The 24,316-nt window shown below is 40.2% G+C and overlaps 1 long non-coding RNA gene across 1 annotated transcript in view; it reads right to left on the reverse strand.

Annotated features, from left to right (window-relative positions):
• LOC138925167 (uncharacterized) overlaps positions 1–24,316 on the reverse strand; it is a 41,396-nt gene that overhangs the window by 15,697 nt on the left and 1,383 nt on the right. Inside the window, exons 3-4 of the long non-coding RNA XR_011441005.1 lie at positions 5,258–7,132; positions 2,570–2,714 (exon numbers count right to left, since the gene is read on the reverse strand). This is a non-coding gene — a long non-coding RNA (uncharacterized lncRNA). The remainder of the gene's footprint in view (positions 1–2,569; positions 2,715–5,257; positions 7,133–24,316) is intronic.

Here is a 24,316-nt window from a genome sequence, read left to right on the forward strand (position 1 = left end):
CTCTCCTCTGTAATTTTTTGCTACCTTGATTACTCTTTCCTTTTCTTGTGTCAAATTTATACCTCTCCATTCTTTTAGTTTAGCCAGTTTTCCCAACCAAATTTAGGAAATACCATGGCCGTGCTATTTCCTTTCCTGAGTAGAAATAGGAACATTAAATGTCCATCCTCATTATAAAGGCTTTTGGGCTCTGCCTTTTTGCTATCATTTAATCAGCTTTGTTGCTTGATATTGAACCTCTCCCAGTTCCCAATGACCCCCTTAAGATAGAGCCTAGAGAGAGATTACACCTCTCCTGTCAGAGTCTAGTTTCTAATATTATATAGTAGCATTGATTTTGGTTCAGACACCACCAGTCATAAGTCAATTAATCTCCCCCAAATGGAAAAATTTTAAAGTGTAGCCCAACACTTCCTCCCCCTCCACCTCCATTACTTTAATATCAACTTGTTGCCTATTGGTCATTAACCCTTTAAGAAAGAATACCAGGTCAGCACTTTTGAGCTCAATTATCTTTGACTTTCAATATAAAATGAACCATTTACTGAACAAGTGGGGAGGGAAACATTGAAAGCAAAAGCTATTAAAGAATTATAGACTTAAGAAAGCTCACAGTACCTGTGCATTTTGCTCTGTAGTCGAGGAACCTATGAAATTGTACACACATTAGGCGAGAAGTTCCCACCCAGCATGCATTGATTTAACGGCGTGACTCCTAGTAATGCAAAGTATGGACCTTGATTCTTAGGGTACCTTTTGTTGTTATCCTCTCTTTCTTAATAGGACAGGGTTTAAAAAATATGCTACTGTGCACACACAATAGCTGCTTTTCACTTATGCTTTTATCTGTGCAGAAATTATTCTCTCAGGCAAGAGATTAAACTAAATGCATAACAGCTTTTTAGAATTGGTAATCCAGGCAAACTTCTCTGAGAAAATTCAGCCTTTGAAAAAGTCGTCTCAAACCTTGACATAAACAATAAACACTAATAAAATTTGCTTCTTCCTACAATGGACAATGATGCACATGAGATAGACATATGATTTTTTTCCCTTAGGAAGCCAGGTTGGTGCTGAGAAAAGCCAGCGTATGCGTTACTACTTTATATGGTACCAATAAGGTCAAATTTATTTGTGCGTGTTTTGTTTCTAAACCAAAACAGGGATCAGATAAGGTTGATGTTTTGAGTCAAGTGGAGAAAAAAAAGGAATGTAAAATGGGTGTAGACTGGTGCTGTTTGAAAGGCGTCCTGTGAGTCCTGAGGCTGGCATTGGGTCCTGGGTATGCCTTGTGGCATTGGACAAGTCACTTTTTTTTGTGGAGCTGGTTGGGAGGCAAAGAAAGGGGGATACTTTGTGCCAAGAACTGTGCTAGAAATGTGACTTTGGTTATCTCCTTTTGACCTTGACTTCCTGTTTTTTGAAAGGAAGAAACACTGGCTCAGAGAATGTGTGAATTGTTCAGAGTTCCCTAGCAGAAAGCTATTTGCTTTGCTAGGACTGAAATAGTCGATGCTTGACTTTTTTGTGTTTTTTCACTTAATTATGTTGCTCGTCTCCTGCTCCCTCCATCTTCTTTTGGAGGAGCCTCTGGGTTTTATCTAGTGAGTTGAATCTCTAGCTGTAAAGCTTAGACTGGGACTCCTTATGTCTGCAATTTCCTTTTTCTCTCTTTTCTGGGCACTGCCCAGGCTTTCCTAACAACTCAGGTTACCCCCAGTCTTTCCTTTCCTGCTACTACCTTGTCCTGCTTCCTAAAAAGTCTTCTTTCTGATAGTCATGGCTTCACACCAAAGGAACTCTTTACAATCCATGCCCTGATGTCCACTTGGAGGTCTCCATCTCAAGGCTGGAGGCTGTAGGGGAAGAAGACATTTCCTCTACCCACTCTGGGTTCTTCTGACTGGAGAATGAATTAAGGTCACATGAGACAGAATAACAGGAGAAAATCAAACAAAGCCCAATTTCTTAACAGCGACTCAACCAATAATCTTAAACATGGATGCAAGAGGCGTCTCCAAAAGAGATCCAGAAAGTTCACTCCCAAAAATAGTCTAAGAAAGTAAAGGCCTTCATTGCACAGTAAGCAACAAAGGTTGAGATGATGACAAAGGCCCCATATAAATTGGGACCCCTTATGACAAACTACCCTGAGAGCTGAAACAGCTGGACAAAGAGAGTGTGTCCCAGAACCCCAGTCTACTGGCCGCCAAGATGTGTGCTGGTACATGCATCCTCTGGATGGCGGAGACCAGAAGGGTCATAAAACCAAGCTCTCAAGACATAGAACAAGACAAAAGGCCCAGACAACAGGCTTATAGAGATGCCTATGTCGTATGACAAACAACAAAAAGACAGAGACAAGGAAAAGTACTATCTCTGGGAGGAAAAGGATCTACAATTAACGAATACTCAACCAAATCCTAGAGTCACTGAATCCAAGAAGCTAGCCTCACCAAGATTTTCTCCTGCTAATCTAAATTTAGAAGAGCAAAAAAACTCACCACTCTTGCTTCTACTGGACCCTGCAGGCAGAGATCCAGGAGACTGACGTGGTAAGAACGCTTACCTCTTGCTGGCTCTTGTCAGGGGTCCAGGACCTCTCGGCTGCAGCAGTCCAGGAGTGAGCAGTGTCAAGCCAGTAAAATTTTATCCCATCCAAGTCGCCAAACTGTCGGGGAGGAAGGCATTTCCTCCACCCGCTCTGGGTTCTTCTGGCCGGAGAACGAATTAAATTCACATGAGACAGAATAACAGGAGAAAATTAAACAGAGCTTTGTAACATGCATACATGGGAGAGGCTCAGGAAAACTGAGCAACTCACCAAAATGGCTGAAGCCATCACCTTAAATATCATCTTCAGCTAAAGACAAAGGAGGATGTTGGGGGTGGGGAGAGTCAGTTATGGGAAATGATCCCACAAGTACAGTAAACAAGAGTCAGGTTATTATGCAGACTTGAGTCCTTGCCTTCCACACTGATAAGAGTTTCTAGAGATAAGGTCATCCCCTCTTCTTCCTGGTACAGAGAGGGAGACACCTTTACAGATAGAGATTTCCTTTACAATGTAAATGTCTCTTAACAAAGGGTAAGTAAATTCTACTTTTCAGAGTTTCTTTCATGTCTGCAGTTTTTAAAAGTAACCAGCCCAAAATAATCCTCATGCCACAGAGACATATCTTGGGGTGGCCAACTCCAGTGCCCCACAAGGGAGCCATCAGGTAGTTTTATGTCCATCTCAAAGATAATAGGATTTGTCATGGGATGATAGTTCAATTCTAGAACTGAAAGTGACCTTAGAGAAGATGTAGTTAACACTCATTTTACACATGAAGAAACTGAGATCCTGATTTGCCCAAGATCACAAAATAAATGAACAGAAGAGTTGAGGCTAGAACCCAGATCCTCAGACCCCCAGTCTGGGGTTCTTCCTACCGCATCAGAGAGTGAAACATTAAAGACAGCTGCTATCTTCCCTTTAAAAATCCCAGTGGCATCTCCTTTTACAAATCTCAAAAATGGAACTTCACGTTATTATGTTTTTCTAAACTCTGTTCCTCTGTTTGCATTGCTACAAGCCTTGGCTCTTGAATGTCAAACCTTTTTTTCCTTTTTGGTGAGAATGTGTTGACCAGAACTACATAAAGCCATACAATTTGCTGCATTTTGTTCTCTTATAAAATGACTTTGCCTGGGCCCACTACCATGTTACATAATCCAAGCCAAATTATTTCCCCCGGGATGCTATCCCATGTGTAGCTGTCATAGTGCCACCCACCCCAATGTCTGCTAGCCCAGTAGTTCTTAAACTTTAGTGTGCATAAGAATCACCTGGATGCCTTGTTAAAACACAGGTAACTGGGTCACAACTAGTTTCTGATTCAATAGGCCTGTTGTGGGGCCTGAGAATTTGCTTTTCTCACAAGTTCCAGATGCTGCTGCTGCTGATCCAGGGCCACACTTTGAGAACCGCTGTTCTACCTAAACAGCCTCCTGCAAGTCCTCAGCTCAGAAGCAATGGTCGACCTTCCTTTGGGAAGGAGTGACCTCTGATTGATCCGGAGGTGGACTTCTGATTGAGGGGATCAGCCAGTGATTAGCAAGAGAAGAAGAGAGTACAGAAAACAAGAGAAAGTTTGAGAGAGAGACACTGCACGAGCAAGCGAACCTGAGGGGTTTTCATGGACCGAAATGAACCCACGCTACATAGAGATGACAATTATGGTCATTTTTCAGGACACTGGTGTTAGTTCTATGCATGCATATGGTTGTAGCCATTGGAATCCACCCAGGGCTGGAGGTGAGGGTTCTTTAAGGAATCTTTTTTATTTCTGCTCTTACTGTGAGAGGAGTAGAAGTGGTCATAGGTTCCAAGAACGCAGCTGCAGGATTTGTATTTCGGAAGGGCTTCAGGCTACAGTCTGAACAGAACTGGGACACCCAGAGGGACTCTGTGAAGCTGTATTTGCCTAGCAAGAGACTGTTTTTGTTTCAACTGTTTGTCTAACAGGTGTGACTTAGAGGTGGAAATGACAGGTGAATGGATAAAGAAGGCCCAGTGGACACCTTGACACTGCCGTTTGTTTCCATCAGGGAAAACAGCTTCAAATATCTATGCCCCCTCCCTAGCCTTTCACCTCAGCAATTACCGTTACTGCACAGCCTCTGCTTCCATCCCACGCCAGCGGCCTGCTACTTCAAGGCCTTGCACAGGCTCTCTGTAAAGTGTCTTTTCTGAAGGCAAACAATATGATTAGCTATGTCGTTGCTGAGGACTTCATTCGTAATGGCTGTTTAGGGATACATAATCTAATAATTCCCTTGGATATCCTAGAGAGAGTCTTGTTTTTTCTTACTAACACAAGGATCAGATTTCCATCATTGATGGTGATCTTGAAGATTTTAAAAAGAGATTTAATAGTCAAGATGGGTAAGGGTGTGGTGATATGAGCACTTTCACATCTTGCCTATATGGTGACGTGACTTTTCTGAAAAGCAGTTTCACAATCTATATCTCAAGAGTGTAAAAAGTTTCTATTCTTTGGCTTAGTAATTTCACCTCCAGGAATCTACTACAAGGAAGTAAACAGCAATGTGGACAAAGATCCACGTCAAAGACATTCCTCACAGCCTTAATGACAGTAGTTGTGGTAGACATCGTGGGCGAGGACTCTGTATCCTTCCAACCTCGTTCTTGTGGCCCCTCTGCTCTGCAGAGACTGGAAAGCTAAAACCAACGCAGCCCAGTATCCCTTACCTCCAGGATCCGTATGCAAATTAGGTTCTCCCAACTAGACTCACTCGCATGATACGCAGAGAGTAGAAGTAAAGCAGAGTACGGCTTCCTGTTGACCCAGGGGTTTCTTTTTGTTTTCTGTTGGCAAACATGGTAGTGGAAACACTGGCTTCTCCTGAAGAAGCGCTCCCGTGTCCATCACTCATTTGAGGAGTAACATGGGCAGCTGTGGCTGTGGTGGCAATGGTCCTGCTTCTTGGATCACTACAATGGCAGTGTGTTCCTGAAGTCAGCAATCCCAGCAGGGGTCTCCTGAGTCCCCACAGGCGTCAGTTCTGTGGTGGTGTTCTAGGAGTCATTCCTAGGACCCAGCCCAGATCCACCTTCTACAATTTTATAAGAGCCTAGTTCCTGGTGTTAAATGTTTTTCTGCCTATCACAGGTAGAGAGGTTTCTGTCTCGACTCTTGATTAGGATTGACTAAATCCTAACAATATAATAATGAAAGATTATCTTGTAGTTCATCCCTTTGATGACGTCTTGCAGACTTTAAAAATAACGTTTTGGTAGGAAATGTAATGATATGGATGTTCAACTCATGGGGAAAAAAAGAGAGGAGAGAGTTAAAAAGGAAAGAAAAACACCCTGCTGATAAAACATGGTTTCCAAGACTGGGAGGAAATTGGCTCCACAACGTTAACAGTAGTTACCTCTGAGTGGTAGGAATATGAATGATTTTTCTTTTACTTGCTATACTTTCTTGTATTCTCCAAGTTTAACAATAAACCTTATTACTTATGTAACAGAAGAAAATAAAAATAATAAATGCCAGGACTTTTTAGACAAACTATTTGCTAATTCATAATATGCAAATTTTTAAAATGTTGAATACAATCGTTGGCCAAACTTATTCAAAAACCATTAACTGGAACTTTATATACACTAGTCTTATAGCAACCATCATTTCTTTTCTATAATGATTTACTCCTTGCATTTCACAAAATGTGCTTACTAAGACCATGCTACAATTAATTTCATTGTTATATGAAGGTGAGTATTTGGTTGGTGTCCAAAAGAATTTCACATGAATATATTCAAAAGCATTCTCCTTTGCTTTCTATCTTGTATAAAGAATAAACAACAGAGGTACTAGGTAACAGATAATAGAAGGTACTTGTGTTCAACTTGCTAAAGACAGAATCAGTTGACACTCCCAGTTATATCAAAGCCAAAGGCTTGATATACAGACTAACTCCATTTGGGAGGGAGGTAATTATGCTTTTATTCCTAATCTCAGCTTTAGAATTAAAGTTGTGATCATGATATGTTGAACTAGATGTTAAAGTTTTGATTAGTCTGTCATCAGAGAGTCACAGATTTTAAGCTAAAAATTTTGTCTTGCATGTTACTCTGCTCTTTTGAAACTATTTCCAGCCAATGAAAATCCATCCCATTGAGCATCAACAATGAAGAATGTGCTGCCTCCTTGGGTAATTTATTTCTATTTCAGCTATGAAAATCACTGCATCGAACTTTACTTTCTTATTCCACTGTTCAGGTTCTTTCTTTTTAGTCCATCTTTAATATTGATGGAGAATCATGATCTAAATGTATTTTTTCAATATTTGAAGTTTATTATTAAATTACTCTTTGATCTTCCATACCCCAGGCTAGGAAATCTCAGTTTCCATTGTCAGTCTTTTCACATATGCTTTCACAGTCCATGGGGCATGCCTCTGTTGTATCCAGTCTCCAGGAGAGAAATGTATGAAGGTGTGCAGGACCAGATTCCTTCTGTCAGTCACTGCTTCACAAGGGCATGACAAAATAACTGTGAACTCTCTATGGATCAGGAGAAAAAGAGTGGGTGCTGGTAGCCCCTTCTTTGTCTTCTTCCTTGGGGATGAAATGGGGGAAGGACACGATAAGGGAGAAAGTAAGATTTCCAAATAGACCACAGAAAGACCTGTCTTCAACAGGATGAAGGAGAGGAAAAGAAATCAAGCAAGCTATGTAGATCCATTGCTAAACTAAGGTAATCTTGGGTTCAGAAATTTGTGCCTTGTAAACGTTTTCTTTATCACAGTTCTCTGTTCTCCATAGTGAAGGTTTGACTCCTAGGACTGAAAGTGATGGCATATTTTGAGGCTGTTTTTCTGAGAATGGGGACTTCTATGTAGCCATCTTTCTTTCTGGCATGATTCCTCACAAACTCTTCCATGTTGGTCTCCTCTAGGCCTCTCTTGAGTGTGTGAACACTTTACAAATAGGTGCCAATATACCAATGCGAAGGATGGAGAAAGCCTGCTGCCTGGGCTAACTGAGGAAGGTTTCATGGAAAACGGGGATTTGAGTCGGGCTCCAAGCAACTGGGTACGATTTGACTGGTGAATACTGGGGAAGACGTGACTTACCTGAGCAGGTCAATTATATTCTCCACACTGGCAATGAGCAGCTAATAATTAGCTAATAATAATAGAGACAGACTCTCGGTCATATCTTCCCAGTTACATATGTCAAGGCCCCACCAGAGTTTGTTGGTGAAGGTCTCAATCTTATCTTTAATAAACTAATTAAATTGCCAACTTCTTTTATTTTTCAAGTGCAAATTTTAGAAAATCTCATTTTGTTACTATGAAGAGAACCTCACTTTTTAAATGTGGAAACTCAATTCTATAATTTTATCAGCTTATCTAATAAAATCTTATTTTTCTCCTATACTCTTCTCACAAAACCAGAGAGTTGGCTGACTACGTACAAATGAAAATCCCACTAAATACCTTAGTCATTAATAAAGAAATGAGCAAACTGAGATGTATGAAAGTGAAATAATCCCCTAAAGAAAAATAATAAAACAAGGAGCACAAATGGCTGAAGCTGCCACATGTCGAGAAATGATTGTGTGATACACCATGAGGTGATGAGAGGAAGCAATGGCTGCCAATTTTTAAGGAAAAATTGGAAAGAGAAAACTGTGAAATTGATGTCAGATAAAGACTGATCTATGAATTTGAAAGGGGTGAAAAACTATGGGCTTAATTCAGAGCACAAGGTGGTCTGGATTATAAATACCACCCGGCAGAATTATTTGGTAACGAAATACTGAAACTGGCTTTTCTTACACAATCTTTAACCCTCTTATTTCCAACCAAAGTTAATACAGCATGCCCTTCTGGAATTTTGCTATTAATTCCGGAACAAATTTGTCAGGAGAGTTCAGAAATTGAGATAGAAGGGAAATTGGGCCTCTCCAGTGTGTTTTCTGAAATCTGTAGAACCTCAAGTTCCCTGGGCTGTGGTTTGTCCTTTATTGCAAAGCACAGTCAGTCTATTTGGCCACAGTGGTGATTTGCAGTGACAGCTACAAATCCAGCTGAAAAAAGTAAACAGGAAAAGTACTTAATGTTTGCAGTAAATGGAATCTAAATCATCCTATCAATGAAACCACCACAATTTCATGTTTTTGAAGGAACAAACACAATGCACTCTAAGCTCAGACAAGTGAGTTTACCTCAGGAAAATCACAAGCAAATGGCCAAAGCCTGATATTATTTCTTGTAGACTGAGCAAACCATTCCCTAAAAACAAGTTAAACTTACCCTCAACAAGAACTTAGTTAGGGCACGTGGGGTCTATTCCTCACTTTTGAGGTCAACATCAGGTGTCCCTCCAAACATCCCTTGGTGCCATTGTCAGAGTCAGAATTTGGGGCTGAATAGACTGTTTTTTCTGACTAACAGGAATAGTCTCATGAGTTTTTGTTTTTCGGAATGAGGGAAATCCAGCAGGAGAATACAGTCAAAATGTGGAAAGGTCAGACATAATGGCACATCCCCCTGGCGTTCTCTCCTCCGCATTCCTGCCTGAGGATGCTGTCAGGCCACAGCCTCTGAAGGTGCAGGTGTGTACCCCTCCAGGCAGCACCAGGCGCCTCTATTCTCTTTCTTTACGATTAAGGAGAAGGATGAGAACCCACGAGAGAGTATATATTATCACAACAGATTTTCATGTCAGTCTATTTCAGTTCTGCCAATGCTTTTAAAAAATATTCTGTACTTTTTTACTCACCACCTTCCTATTCCCACAAACTACTCATATAGAACTGAAGTTGAATTTACAAACGCGGTGGCAGAAGGGTTGGACCAACAAATTTAGGGCATCCACCATGCAAAAGACTAGTGCCTTGCATATAGGAGGTGCTCAAGAAACACACTGAATGAGTGAATGAATCAATGAATGAATGAAGCTTATTTGCAAGATACATGAAAAGTGCGCCAGAGGAGCCAGAGAGCAGGCTCTGGGTTTCTGTAGTGCATGCTATTCTGTTTCCATCCTGTGGGGACGAGCAACCTCACATTTCTCACACTAGCTTTCTACTTTGTGGGCAGCACAGTTTATTTTTTGAGAAGGAATGCCATTTTTGGCAGTAAACACTGCCAAAACAGCCCAATGCAGAGCCTCTCAGAAACCTAGGGAACAGGTTTAATGGATGTTCCTCTAATCGGTCTACCATCTGAATGTGTGCCAGCCAGGGCTCCGTTGTGAGGTCTGAGTGTGTCACACATACTCCTTGGCAAGGATGATTTATTTACATTTTGTCTCCTTATCATTATGCACTGTGGTTTGTGAGGCAATAAATTAAATTAGAAATGAGCAAAATAAGCGGAGTGTGTGCTATAAGTGAATAATATTCTAGTTCTCAAACTCCTGAGTCAAATATTCAATGCAGTGTCCAGGGCCCTGTCCCTCCCCGCCTCCACCAAGATTCTTATTCAGTCTGGGGTTATGGCCCAGGAATCTGCATTTTAACAAATCCAGGCACCTGACGCAAAAGGTCCATGGATCTTACTTTAAGAAGCATTGGTGTGCGTGAAAGGGTCTTGTAAAACACGTGCAAAAGGAAATTTTAAATTGGTAGTAAACTTTGCATAGTAGTAGCTGATGTATTCGCCAGCTTCTATGTCCCAGACTCATGATCTAGGTCACCTTGTGACCCCATTTTCCAGATGAGGAAACTGAGACAGAGAGAATAGTAGATGGCAGAGCCAGGACCCAACCCAAGGTGGTCTGACCCCCTGTCCACTCTCTTGACCACCTGTTATCCTGCCTCTGCCATGACGACTTGGCTTTCAGGAGGTACTTCAGACGTGATAACTTGATGCTTCTGGGAATTCTGCCTGGCACTGTCATCTCTGTTATTTTTCAGGTTTAAACACAGTCATAGACGGAAGATCCTCGAAGACTGTGAAATGTAGGTGGGAGGTGAGGGCCCTGAGGGGCACCAACAGTCACTTCCACGACACATCCAAGCTTCTTGGTTGTCGGCTGACCCCCTGGTGGGCTGAGACATGGGTCCGATCCAGCCTAATGCTTTGACATTCTTTAATTAGTATGTTGATTAAAGTTTTAGCCAATTCAGGAGGAAAAAAAGTCACTTAGCGTTCGGGGATTGTCCTTCAAATCGTTTGGTAGTAGGTGGCTTTGAACGTTAGTGCTGCTGAAGCAAATACAGATGAAGCTTTGGTTAATTGGCCAAATTTTGACTAAACTAATCAGACATTTGAGCATTATGAAAACAGTCACTTTCCTTTGACACTTAATTATTGCCTTTCCAATGGATAAACTAATATGAAAATAAGGGAGACCTCACTAGACGCTGTGATAAGTAACAAAAACATATGCTATTATGGTATAGACAAAAAGTGACTATACATTAAAAAGTATTTTATTATTTTTAATTCACTGTTTAATCAGTAATTTTTTAAAACATTACTATTAGATTACTTAAAGGGACTCTCTTACTTCTCCCTTATTTCTTGATATACATTTTTTTCCCTCTCTTTTTTCTCCTGACTCTCTTTTCTTTCTCTGTAACTGCTGGCCCTTTAATGTGGAAAATAGGCTCATTCATCTTATCTTCTAATGAGCTTTGATTGTGCAGCGTAAGAAAACCTAGAGTCTGGAGAGGGGTGTTCATGCTGGAGTCTAAGAGGCCCAGCATTTGTACTTTTGACTCCATCATCTTTTATCATGTAACAAAAGACATGAGAACCCACAAAATGTATTGTCTATAGAAAATCCCTATAACTGTTTTTTTAACCCAAGAGTTGACCCCGTTCCATGTAATTTCAGGTTTAAAATAAGATCAAAGGCCGCAGCTTGGGTTATGTGTGCGCTGTGGCCTCCCCACCATCTCTGAGTTCCCTAAGGAAAGCTCCAGGCTCCTCACAGTTGTCTCCTTATGCCCAGCAAGCTGCTGGCACTGCGTGTTTGTGGATGAATTGTTTGTACCATGACGCACTTGGGAGGTTTAGGCAGCAATGACTTAGCTTGTTGAAATGGCACTTAGGCAATTGTGACCTGTCATCTTTTCATAGAGTCCGTGTGGTCCACTAGAAAGGATACCGGATGAGGACTCAGGAGATATGAGCTCTTCTGTTGCTTCTGGGACCTTAACAAGTTCTCCTTAGCACGTTAGGCTGAAATTTCCTCATAAATACAGTAAAATGCTTGAGCTAAAAGGTTTTCTTCAGTCTCTCCTGGCTTTAAAATTTATCTTTTAAAATGGAAGAAAATGTATCTACCATTATTTCTTCTTTTCCTTTTTTATTTTGAAATAATTTTAAACTTACAGGAAAGTTGCAGGAACAGTACAAAGCTACTCCTGTTTCCCCTTCACTCAGATTCACGAGTTGTTACCATTTTGCCTCTTTTGTTTTACCATTCATATGTACACATATAAATTCATATAAAATAATTGTTTTGAAACATTCGAGTTTGTTCAGAAACACATTTCCTAAGTACAATGATGTTTTCTTACGTAACGAGAGATTTATCAAATTCAAGAAACTTACATTGATTCCATGCTGTTATCTAATAAATAGTCCACCATATTTAAATTTGCCAGCTGCTCAGAAATATTTTCTATGTCAATTTTTTGCCCTGCTCCAGGATCCAGTCCAGGATCACACATTGCGTTTAGTTGTCGTGTCTGTTCAATCTCTTTGAATCTGGAACAGTCCTTTCTTTGTCTTGCACGACTGACATTTTCAAAAACTACAGGCCGATTTTCTTTCTTTTGTAGAAATTCTCTTAATTTGGGTTTACCTGATGTTTCCTCATGATTCGATCCAGGTTATATATTTTTGGCAGGAATGCCACTTTAAGTAATATCGTGTTCTTCTCAGTACATGATGCCACGAAGTTAAAAAATTTTCAGATGTGAATTTCATCGGGGGGGGGATGTTTTTCCATTCTCTTCGGATTTGGACTCTACCTACAAGACTATGAACAAACGGAAATATTTCCTAACTTACCCAGATATTGGAATTCTCTAGATTAAATAAGCCGATTGCCTATATATTTTAGTTTTCATCAAAATAATTTTATTTACCTGTTAGAGAGCTTTTAAATAACTATTTGTACTCTCAACTAAAGAAATCTCAGTACGTTCGAAAAGTATTTGGAAAGGGTTTTGAAGAGGATTCAGATGCCTTCACCCTGGAGCTCACATGATGTGCGTTTTTCCCTGAAAGAAAGACCCCCTTGCTGACACTATGTCAGGCAGGATTGTGAAGGCTAACCAGAAAATGAGGCCACACCGTGGGAGAACAAGAACTCAGCCCCCCACCTTTACTCCAAAACTGTTTCACTATGTTGTTGTTCCCATGAATCACTATTTGGAAGCAAATCTGGCTTCTAAGAAATAATAATAATAAAGAAAGCAATTAGTCAATGAGTATTTACACTTAACATATTTCGTAGTGCCCTCAGAATAGCACCAGGCACCAGCCCCAATGATGATGCCCCTCCTGAGAATAAGAATAGCCACCTTGAATTCCTTGGCCACTTTGGGGCATTGTAGTGTTACTGCTAAGCAGTAGATGGCACGGTTAATATACACTGATTTTATTACAAAACTGGAAAAGGGAATAGTGTTCCAGAGGTTTACTATGTGGTCGTTCCAACTAAAGTTAGTGACACTTCATTTATTTGGTGAAGTCCTATCAACTCTATGATCTCTGTGCTGTTTATTTTCAACTCCCCTATCATGATCTGGCTGTAGAGGTTTGGGGTTGTTTTTTCGTCCGTCTTGTTTTGTTGGCACACACATATAAAGCAACTTGTAAACTTTGCTCTGAGAGTTTGGTAATTCATTTGGCAATGGGAAGGCATTTATTATTTACCTACCACTTCATACCAGAGACTTGGGAAGATACGTGGTCTCTCTAATAACCTTCATATATTTCTTAACTAAAGAAATATACTTTAGAACATTTCATACCTTTGACCTGTTTCTATGATGCTTACATAGAAAACATTTTTTAAAGTATTTAATTTTCCCGATGTTTGATTTAGTTGTTTACATTGATTAAATAGTTGATTATTTTCATTTAGATAAAAAATATCATGAAGATATAAATGTTTCATATTTCATGACATCGGTTTTTGTTTTTTTGGAATGAGTGGGTAAGATATTTTATAAATCACGCACATAAGAAACCTCAAAAAAACCTGGAAATAGCAGCATCTTCGTAACCCTTAATGAATTCAGGCCTTGATTATTTGCATTGAATGCAAACTTTACTCGCTCCTTTTAAACACCTCACTTAAATTATGCAGATAAAAATTATATTCTGTCCCTTTATTCAAAAAAAACCTTGAAGAAATAATTAAAACTATGTTTAACCAAATGCTTCAGATGAGGAAATCATAAATAATGAAACGGTATTCATCTTTGCCTCTTTCAAAAAATAAAATAATTTAGTTTTCCATCTCGGGGAGAAGTTTATACCTTCTAGAACAGTGACATCATATGAAATGTTGACATCTATTATCAACCTAATTAACTATTTGCTGTTCAAATTGTGGTGAAAGTATATTGAGACTTCTTTTGTACTCTTATCGCTTGTTTAATACCAAATTGCCCGGCATCTGTGTATCGAGGCTTTGATCTAATACTCTATCAGTTGTTGGCTCAGGCACAAGAGACTACAGAGTACACAAAGCTGTCGCTGCAGACTCCAGGAAAAAAGAGGCGGTGGATGTACGGCCCTGATTAGTTAAGTCAGTCAATATTTGCATGATGCAATGATAATGCCTTCTTTATGTTAGCTTGTTATTTCACTGAAGCAAGTAGGAAACTTCCTTTTCAAGAACTTGGTGTATTTTTTAGAAATTCTTTCCCCCGCTCAGGTACATATATGGCATATTTTCTTTCATCTTTCTTCATTTCCCTTCCTGCCTTCAACACTTGACCACACACAAATGCAACACAATACAAAATCTGGAGGAGTCCATGTTATTTTTCAATATTTATACGTAAAGTCATTTTGATAGTTGTGATCGTGCCTGCAACATGTCAAAGTCTTGGGATCAGAATTGACTGCTTTATTTTTATATCTTAAATGTTAAAACTGCTTATTTTATTCCTATTTTCTGTTGTCTTATCTTCAGTGAGTTGATTGGTATACTCAAAATACTGATGTCTTGATTCTACTTCTAGGATAGACCTTGAGCTAGTACATCTTTTAACATTACTCCAAGTTTTTGAGAAATGAATCTTATAAAATTAATATTTGAATGAAGGCAATAGAAAGCTATGTTGAGATCCCAGTAAAAGTTGAAAATTTCTCCATCGGTTTCCTTGTTTCACATTATTTTAGCATTCTTGGCCTTTGCAATGAGGTTTTGATATTCATAAGATTCTGTTTACACCTAGCAAACTTTTCCAATCACATTCTATTACCTGAGATGCTTTCTCTTTCCATCCCTTTTCTACTTCTTTTTTTTTTTTTTTTTGAGGAAGATTAGCCCTGAGCTAACATCTACCACCAATCCTCCTTTTTTTGCTGAGGAAGACTGGCCCTGAGCTCACATCTGTGCCCCTCTTCCTCTACTTTATATGTGGGACGCCTACCACAGCATGGCTTGACAAGCAGTGCATAGGTCTGCACCCGGGATCCGAATGGGCAAACCCCAAGCCACCAAAGCAGAATGTGCAAACTTAACCACTGCACCACAGGGCAAGCCCCTCCACTTCTTTTCTTTTTAACATGAAAGGGAGTTAATGATGATCAAACAACCAGACTGGTATCCCCTTTAAAATCATTCAATCAACATTTATGGAGTAGCCTGATGGGCCAAGCACTGTGTTATTTGCCGAAGGGGACAGAACAAGACACTGTCCCTGCCCTCAGGGAGTGTATAGTCCAGTACATGAGTTGACCTGTAACCTCGAGTTAATAGTATGAGGGAATACGGGGATTACGATAAAGCTCTATATAATGCGTTCTCTGGGCTTAGAGGAAGAAGTGGTCAATTCTATCCGGGCTGGATGGTCTGAGGGGCTTGGAGGCAAAAGGAGCACAAGAAAGGCTTTGTGAAGAAGATCATCCTGGCAAAGAAAGCAATATGAGCAAAGGTAAAGAAGTAGCACAACCAAGAAGTTAGGGACAACTTAAGTATTAAAAATTTATCATGGGTTGGAGTTGAGATGTAAGGAGGAAAGACCACGGATATCAAAAAGGCTGCAGAAGTTAGCAGGAGCCAGCCCACAGAGGGCCTTACAAATGGGTTTGGGTTTTACCTTAAGATGGTAAGATATTACAGCATTTTTACGGCAGTGCCATGACCGGATTCCTATTTTGGGAAGACGTTATGGAGGTCGGACGGAAGGTAGGTTAGAAGATTGAGAACAGAAGCAGGAAGAATAAGTAGGAGACTGTGACCACAACCAGACTAAGCTAATTGCTCTTAACCTTTTCGGGGCCTCAGATCCCCGAAAACACATATGCATGACACACATTTTACATGTACTATCAGGCGGCCCACAGATCTCTTGAAGTCCATCTGTGGATTCATGCAAATCCGTGAATTCCAGGTTAAGGACTTCTCAATTAGACGATGAGGCGTAACATAATGCAGTAGTAATGAGGATATGGAGAAGCAGGTGGAGATGAGAGGATTTAAAGAAGAATCCATAGGGCTTCTTTGACAAATTGAATATGAGAGTGAGGGATGGCAAAGAATCTCAGATGACTCCCAGGAGGAGAGTCTGTGGCTATGGTGACTGGATGGATAGTAGAGTTTTTATCAAGACAGAGACTAGAGAGAGACACACATGCTTCTGAGATTGTTGCAATATCTGTGGAATATTCTGGTGGAGACATTAGAAGAGAGGTATAAATAAGGATCTAGAGTTCAGTTAGGGTGATTAGACTAAAAATATTGGTTATTTTAGAATCTTAAACCTATAAATAGAAATTAAACCCATAGGTTGTACTCACCCAAAGCAATCACGTAGAGTAAGAAAGAGAAGGCCAGGCACAATCCTTGGGGAACACCAACTTTGAAGGATCAGTCAAAGAAAGAGGAGTGAGCAAAGGAGATTTAGAGTTAGAAGGACAAACAAGAGTGAAGAGTCTTAGAAGCCAAAGGAAGAAATAATATCGAGGAAAGAATGGTCCACAGCATCAGATCTTACAAGGACAAGTAGGAGGCAGACTTAAAAGATTTCATTGTGTCTGACAATTAGGTGGTTATTTATGACTCCTACCAGGAGAGTTCCAGGAGAGTGCCAGCAGAATTGAGGGTGGGGGAAGGTAATAAGTCACACTACTGAAAGTCAGAGTGAATGGGGGATGAGAAAGTGGCTGTAGAATGTTCCTTTAAGGACATTGACTGTGATGGTAAAATGAATGATAGAGCTAAGAGTATTTACGCTATCGCTAGGTCCAAATGCAGTGTATCTTCAGTACTGTAGAGATATAGCTGACAGCCTCTCCTCAAAAGATTATAGCCATTCACTTCTACAATTGTGTATGAGAATATACAATTTTATACCCCTTCCCAACTGTGTATTAACATGCTTTCTAAATTTTGCTAATCTGATGGCAAAAAGTAACTCCTTTAGGGGCCAGCCCAGTGGTGCAGCCAATAAGTTCATGCACTCTGCTTCTGCAGCCTGGGGTTTGCAGGCCCAGATCCCTGGTGTGGACCTACGCACTGCTTGGCAAGCCATGCTGTGGCAGGCGTCCCACATGTAAAGTGGAGGAAGATGGGCACAGATGTTAGCTCAGAGCCAAGCTTCCTCAGCAAAAAAGAGGAGGACTGGTGCCAGATGTTAGCTCAGGCTAATCTTCCTCAAAAAAACCCAAAAAAGCTAAGTTTTTTAATTTGCAATTACCTGTTTATTAATGGGGTTAAACATCTTTTCATATATAATTTTTAGCTATTTGTATTTCTTCATTCTTGTCTTACTCGTTTATAATCTTTGTCCATTCTCCTATTGAGTGTGTTATTCCATTGATTTGTAAGAATTCTTTATAATTATTGATATTGATTCTTTTTCTGCTATATATGTTGAAAACATTTTCTTCTAGGCTGTAATTTATGTTTCAACTTTGTTTATGGCGTTTTTATGACAATCATATATGTCAGTATTTACCTTTATAAAATAAAAAAAATTCTCATTTTTTTTCCAATGTTTTAAAGATTTGGTTTATGACATATGGCTGTTTATCCCATCTGGAATTTATTTATGTGTGTGACTTAATATATGCAGAAATTTTGTTCTTGTAAAATGGATTCTTACGTGCCCAGAACCATGTATTAAATATCCGTTCTTTTTCTGATGGTTGGAAATGCCACGTTTATTACATGCCAAGTTCCATAGACATAAGAGTCTGTTTTCAGATTTTCAATTTTTTTTAAAGGTTGGCACCTGAGCTAACATCTGTTGCCAATCTTTTTTTTTTCTCGTTCTCCCCAAAGCCCCTCAGCATATAGTTGTATATTCTAGTTGTGGGTCCTTCTAGTTGTGGCATGTGGGACACTGGCTCAGCATGGCCTGATGAGCAGTGCCACGTCTGCGCCCAGGATCTGAACCGGCAAAACCCTGGGCCACTGAAGCAGAGCGTGTGAACTTAACCACTCTGCCATTGGGCCGGCCCCTCAGAGTTTCTATTTGTTCTGTTATTATATTAGTCTATTCCTGCACTAGGTTTACACTATTTTAAATAATAGAACTTCATAATAGGTTTGATATCTGATAGAACAAATATTCTTCATTTTTTTCAACATTTTTGAAGGTCTATTCTTGTTCATTTTCTCCTTCAGAGGAATTTTAGAATCAGCTGGTCAAGTTCCATTAAAGGTCCTTTTAGAATTTCACTTGAATTGCATTAGCTTATAGATGAAAATCTTTATCATGGGAAGTCTTCCCAACCAGAAACTGGTCCATCCATTTTCTTGAAGCCTTTGTTGTTAGAGTTTTCTTCACATGGGTCTTGCATATTTCTTGTATTTATTTCTAGTATTATAGTTTTTGCTTCTTTTGTGCACGAGATTCTTTTCCCATTGCACTAACTGTTCTGAATGTACCAGTTAGGAATGCGTCTGGCCACAGACAACGGAAAACCCAGTTGTCGCTTAAAGAAACGGGAGTTTATTTTACTCATATAACAAAAAGTCCAAAGGTAAGCAGCTGCCAATGTTGATTTGGCAGCTTCATGTCGGCAGAGGATGTGTCTCTTTTGCCTCTTGTGGCCTTATCTTCAAAAGACGCCCGATGCAGCTCCAGCCTCATGGCAGCATTCTGCCAAGCAGGAGAAGGAAGGGAAGATTCTGATGCCTGTACCAGTGATAAAAAAAGCTCCTCAGGAGACCTGGCCCACTTCTCACTAGCCAGAACTGTGTCACACTGCCACTTCCAAGTGGCACGGGAGGCAGCCAGGGTGAAGGGGATAAGAATGAGGGTTAGGTCAGCCACACAGCAGTGTCTCCACACCTGGCTTGTAGCAAAGCTATTGATTTGTGTTTATTAATCTTCTATCAGCTGCCTTACTCAATATTCTTGCCAGTTTCGTAATGTTTCCATTGACTCCCTTCCATTGTCCGGGAAGAAGACTATATGTCTACAGACAACGACAACCTCTCTCTTCCTTTCATGTCGATGTACCTCATTTCTTTTTTTAAATTTCTCTTTTTGGTCTTATTGCACTAGATTGTATCTTTTTTTTTTTTTTTTTTTTTTTGTCTTATGGATGCAATAGTCTCTTCAGTCTTTTTGAAGACATTAATCAGAATTTTCTTTTCACTTTTCTTTTATTCCTTTAATTATTTTTAATCTTCGGGGAAGCTTTTTGTCATTGTTCTTGTTGTTAATGTTGTTAGTTTTCCTTCAGGATCTGGTAAACCTCAGTTGTTCGTTTAATGTAATTAATGATGGAAAGACCAGGTCCACTAATACAGGCAGCAGACACAGGTCTCCTGTAAACCCCTGACTGGAGGCTGCGTGACCCCGCAGGCTTCATCTGAGGCATGTGGGCTTGGAGCCGCAGGCTGTGGACTGGCCCCTTCAACCACTCCCCTCTGCCAAAAGTAGGGGGGCTTAATTTTGACGCTGAGGTGAGTAGTGCCTTTGCGTCCTGGGTAGAGGTGCCTTCTCTGTCTGTTCTAAAGGTCTGGGGTTACTTACGCTCTACCTTCCTCCTCTTTTAGGGCCTTGCACCCACACAGGGAGCCTGCAGGCAGGATATTTCTTGAGAGAGAAGCTCTGAGGGTTTAGTCAAGGATTAAAAGCAGCTCCTGCCAGCAGCTCTGTGTAAACAAGGGGAAAGGGGACACCTGCCAGCCTTCGCTGTCCAAGAGCAGGTCTTTAGTGAACCCTCAAGTTCCCTCCAGGGCCTATCCTAAGGGTGAGACTTCTCTGAATATGTTCTTCTCTCTTGCTCCTGGGTTGGGCTGTTTCTCTCCCTCTGATCTTGTTCTTAGTTTTGCTTTTCTCTCTGCTAGGATTCTTTAGAATCTCTTGTCCGCTGAAAATTTCCTTTAACATTTCATATGCTCATAAATCTGTTCTCTTAAAACAGCTGTCGTTTCAGATGTTCCAGATATCTCACGGGCTGAGGCCAGCAGTAGATGCATGTGTTTGGGGCTCCATCTTGCTCCACACTTCCCTGGAGGGACACCTATGAAGTCATTTACATGCGGCCAATTGGTTGTTCTTCCAAAGCCAACAAAATACAGCTGCGTGGTGATGAATTGTTAGTAACCATTCTGTACTCTGGAAATCTTTCAATAATAAAAACAATGGCAGTTTGATATATAATGATGCATTTTGTAAGCTTTATTCTGAGGACATGATTGTCACTACCCTAAAGCGCTGGTTCAATATCTGTTAGAATGTTTTCCCCCCAAATTAGTGTTTGTCTGCACTCTGTGCTTGTCTTACCTTGGTGACAATTTCCTTAAAAAATTTTTTTTCTTTAACTAGGCATTTTCTGACAATGCAAAATTTCCTAAGTGTGATGTTTAAACAACACGGATGCCTACAAATCATAAACATAAGTCCAATTTACAGTATTTTGTTGTTGTTCTTTTCTTTTTCTTTCTTTTGGATGGGGAAAGAGCCTAGAAGAATATTTTCTGTTTTCTTCAGAAATGAAAATGTCCATTAAAGGAAGCCATTATATTACCATAGCAATATGTTTTATTTTATATTTAACTCGCCTCTTGGGGTGACTGCCTGTCCAGCGGGAAAGTCCTGGAAGCTTATCTAATAACTAGACTGACAAATTTCACCACAAAATGAAGGCAAACTTCCTTACTGACCGTGGACTATCGAACCAAGTGATCATCACGGGAAACTCATGGCAGGATCTGTAGGGTTACATTGGAAAATGAAAAGTGATGATAGCACACGCTTGTTTTGGTGGTGGGGTCTCATTTCTCATCCTCAAACAGTTGGAGTCATCATTTTAAAATGCTGCAAAAATCGTGCCACATGAAGCAAACTTCCAAAGGTTCTAAACAAAACGCCATGCCCTAAAATTAGGGAAGCTAAATGGCAGCGATAATTCAAAGTTTTCCTAACATAGTTATATAGGACTGCCAAAGCTTCCACAAACGAGAACACCTGCTTAATTCTTTCTACTTACTTTATTTATCTATTTATTTTATTTGGAAGGGATGGTAGTATAACAACCTATGGAACAGATGAGACTGAGAAAAAACTCATGCTAGAAGTTATTGCCTAGCTCAGTAGCAGGTACTGAAAAACAATAGCAAGCATCCCTTAGCTTTCAGTTCCAGGAACTATTGGTTTACTACTACTGACTTAGAAATATATTTCCAGCATTTTCCTCAGAAGAAGGGAAGTTATTAAATACATGGCTATAACTCAGTCCACTTTGACCTAATTTGTAAGCTAATAGAGTTTGGAGGGAGAATATATTGAAGCAGTTGCTAAAATGGGGTTTTAGGATTATTCAAGAGGAAGCAATTTCATGTATGGCTTTTCACTCTGGTTAGTCTTTGATCCTGGTTCTACATTTATTACTGAGTAGTCTATATACTTGAAACTGGGCATCCCAATGGCCAAGAGAGAACAGACACTCCTGCTGGGCCAGAAAGGCTGTCAGAATTTCCTCAAAAAAGCTATCTCAATGTTTATCTTTATTCTAATTTAAATCACACGGTGATTTACTAAGGCTTTAAAATTGCAATTTAATCCTGTTCAGTTTCCAAAGAGGGGTGAACATACAATGGAATGAATTAACTAGGCCAATCATAATCAAACACTGCAGAAAGCCAGGCAGACCCACCATATGCCAAGGGTTTTGCAAACAGATCTCATCCTGCCGGGGAAAACTTGACACCGTGTGTGTGTGTGCGTGTGCGGTAACTAGGGAAGGTAAAATATCCCTTGAGGAAGGACCATTAATCCTTTCAGGAGATCTGTTCATGTGACTTTCAACAAATCACCACCAACGTTGTCACTGTATTTTGTAAGCAGCTAAGTTCTTCTGGGAGCTGAGGACAAAATTTGAAGCCACTAGGAAAGCAGCCTCTTCTCCCATTCCTTGGCTAAAAGTGGCACCCTTATTCTCTCTGAGAACAATTTGTTCATCTAATAAAATGACATTGAAACTGCAACAATCACTCAGTATTTTCTAAACTCAAACTAAGAAATGCTGCTTTGAAGAGGCGGCAGAATGGATTAAGAACAGAGGGTCCAGAGTAAGACAATGTGGCTCTGTGGGCCGGCAACCCTGCTGATTACTTAGTGGCCGTGGACGTGTGACTTAACTGCAGTGACCTTTGGTTTTTCTCATCTGTAAAATGGAGACAATAATCACATGGTGCTGATGTTAGGGTTAAGTGAGATGATATAAGTAAAGTTCTTAGCCCACATTTACATTGCAAATGCTCAATAAACATGAACAATTATTATTATCATTAAAGCAGTCAAAAATACCAAAACTTTGCCTCGTGCAACAAATGCTTATTGTGCATTTACTACATGTCAAACCTCACTAAACCCTGAGAATGAAGACTCTGCATCTTGGCTACAGATGGCCATTTCCGCTGCCTGATGTTACTTCTTTAAAGACAAAACTTTACGGTGCATCATTCACTTAATGACCTTGGGTCAGATTTTCTTGCCAGTTTCTCAAGCGCTGACTCCTTGCTATAGTGTTTGGGTTGCAAATATTGCAAAGCAATGCCAACCCATTGCCATGTTAAAAAATTTTAAGGCTAATATATTTTAGTGTAATGAACAACTACAGGAGCACCAAATGAAGAAATTCAAGTACACTTCAACTGGCTTCTGTCTCAAATAAAAGATGGGTAGCAGAGTTGCAATCAGGATGGGAGAAGAAAGAAAGAGGCCAATAGTACCTGCCACTGTGAAGATTTTGCATGGATTATTATTTTTATTTTTGCTCTTCTCCCCCTTTTGTATCTGATACATGCTAAGATTTTCACGTGCACAGCTCCCACCTCCTAAGATGCAGTTTTGTTTCTGTACAAGCATGGCATCCCCCTGACAGTTATGTTTGCTTGTGTGCTTCTAGCAGCTGGGGGAAGACTCACGTTAGGCTGTGAGGTGTGAGACTGTCACACTCTGTGTCCCCTGAGTGAGTGCACTCCAAGGTCCACCGACCTGGAGAACGTGCTTTGGAGCAGAGTGTACTGTGGGCCAGAGACTTGTCTGGGCTTCCCATTAATCTCTGAAGATGGGAGGGTAATCCCTTCACAAATATGGGAATGGGGGCTGCTCTGAAGCTGGCAAATAATAAACAATGAGGGTTTTTTTCATCCTGGATTCCTCCAGCGCTCCTCTCTGTGGTCCTCAGCAATAACTTAGCCCTTGTCTTCCTCTCTGAAGGATTTAAATGGAATGACCTTAATTCTTGCTTTGTTTGCTCTCTATCTTTTAAGGAGCTGCAGTGAAGACCAAGACAAACAGTAGATTAACAGTGGTACCTTTTATAAAGCTGATTAGTTCCTAAAATATGCTGAAAGGAAACAAAACCAAAAAGGAAAAAAAAGAGAGTGGAATAGGGGCCGAGACAGAAGCCTTTGTCGGTGAGTTTGAAGCAGCTCCGTTCCTTTCAGTCATTGCAGATATTGACCTTCCAGTGAAATATTTCCTTTGTGAGCAAAGGCTTTGCCGGGATAGCGTTTATGGTATTAAGCAGGTGCCTGGTAAGTGTTTCTAAACAAATATTACTTCACTGCCTAATTTTGGTTTAAGGGGAGAGTTGTACTAGGGATGAATTCAGAAAACATTTGATTATGGCTCATCTGCTCTCCCTGTAGCAGGGGCCATCAAGTGGCTGAGAGTGTCAAAATCAGAATTCCAAAGATGCTGTTCCACGTGGAGTCATTAAGAGGAGCACAGCCTCCTAGGATCTCTTTCAGCCCCTCTGGATTTGAAGGAATTTACAGAGAAACTTCCAAGACACCTCAGCTATATCCAAAGGAAAGCCAAAGCATTATAGTGTGGCAGAGCTTAAAGTGTGTCTCTGGAAAGAAAAAAATATATAAAGCTACACAGAAAATATTTCTGGGCATCAGCTTCTGTTTCCTTTAAGGGATGGGAGGATGGTACTGAAATTGTTCAATTTAATTTAAAGTCAAATAAAAATGTGAAAGGCTAGGGTGCATTAATAAGATGATCCATCTGCTTATAATAATAGGATAATTCACATCTTCATTGTCAGAGCAGAAAGCTTCCAGTAAGGTCAGTCATTAAACTCAATATGTCTCATTCTTTGGTGCCGTCTCACT

Source organism: Equus caballus, chromosome 1 (assembly GCF_041296265.1).
Source record: "Equus caballus isolate H_3958 breed thoroughbred chromosome 1, TB-T2T, whole genome shotgun sequence".
Lineage (NCBI taxonomy): Eukaryota > Metazoa > Chordata > Mammalia > Perissodactyla > Equidae > Equus > Equus caballus.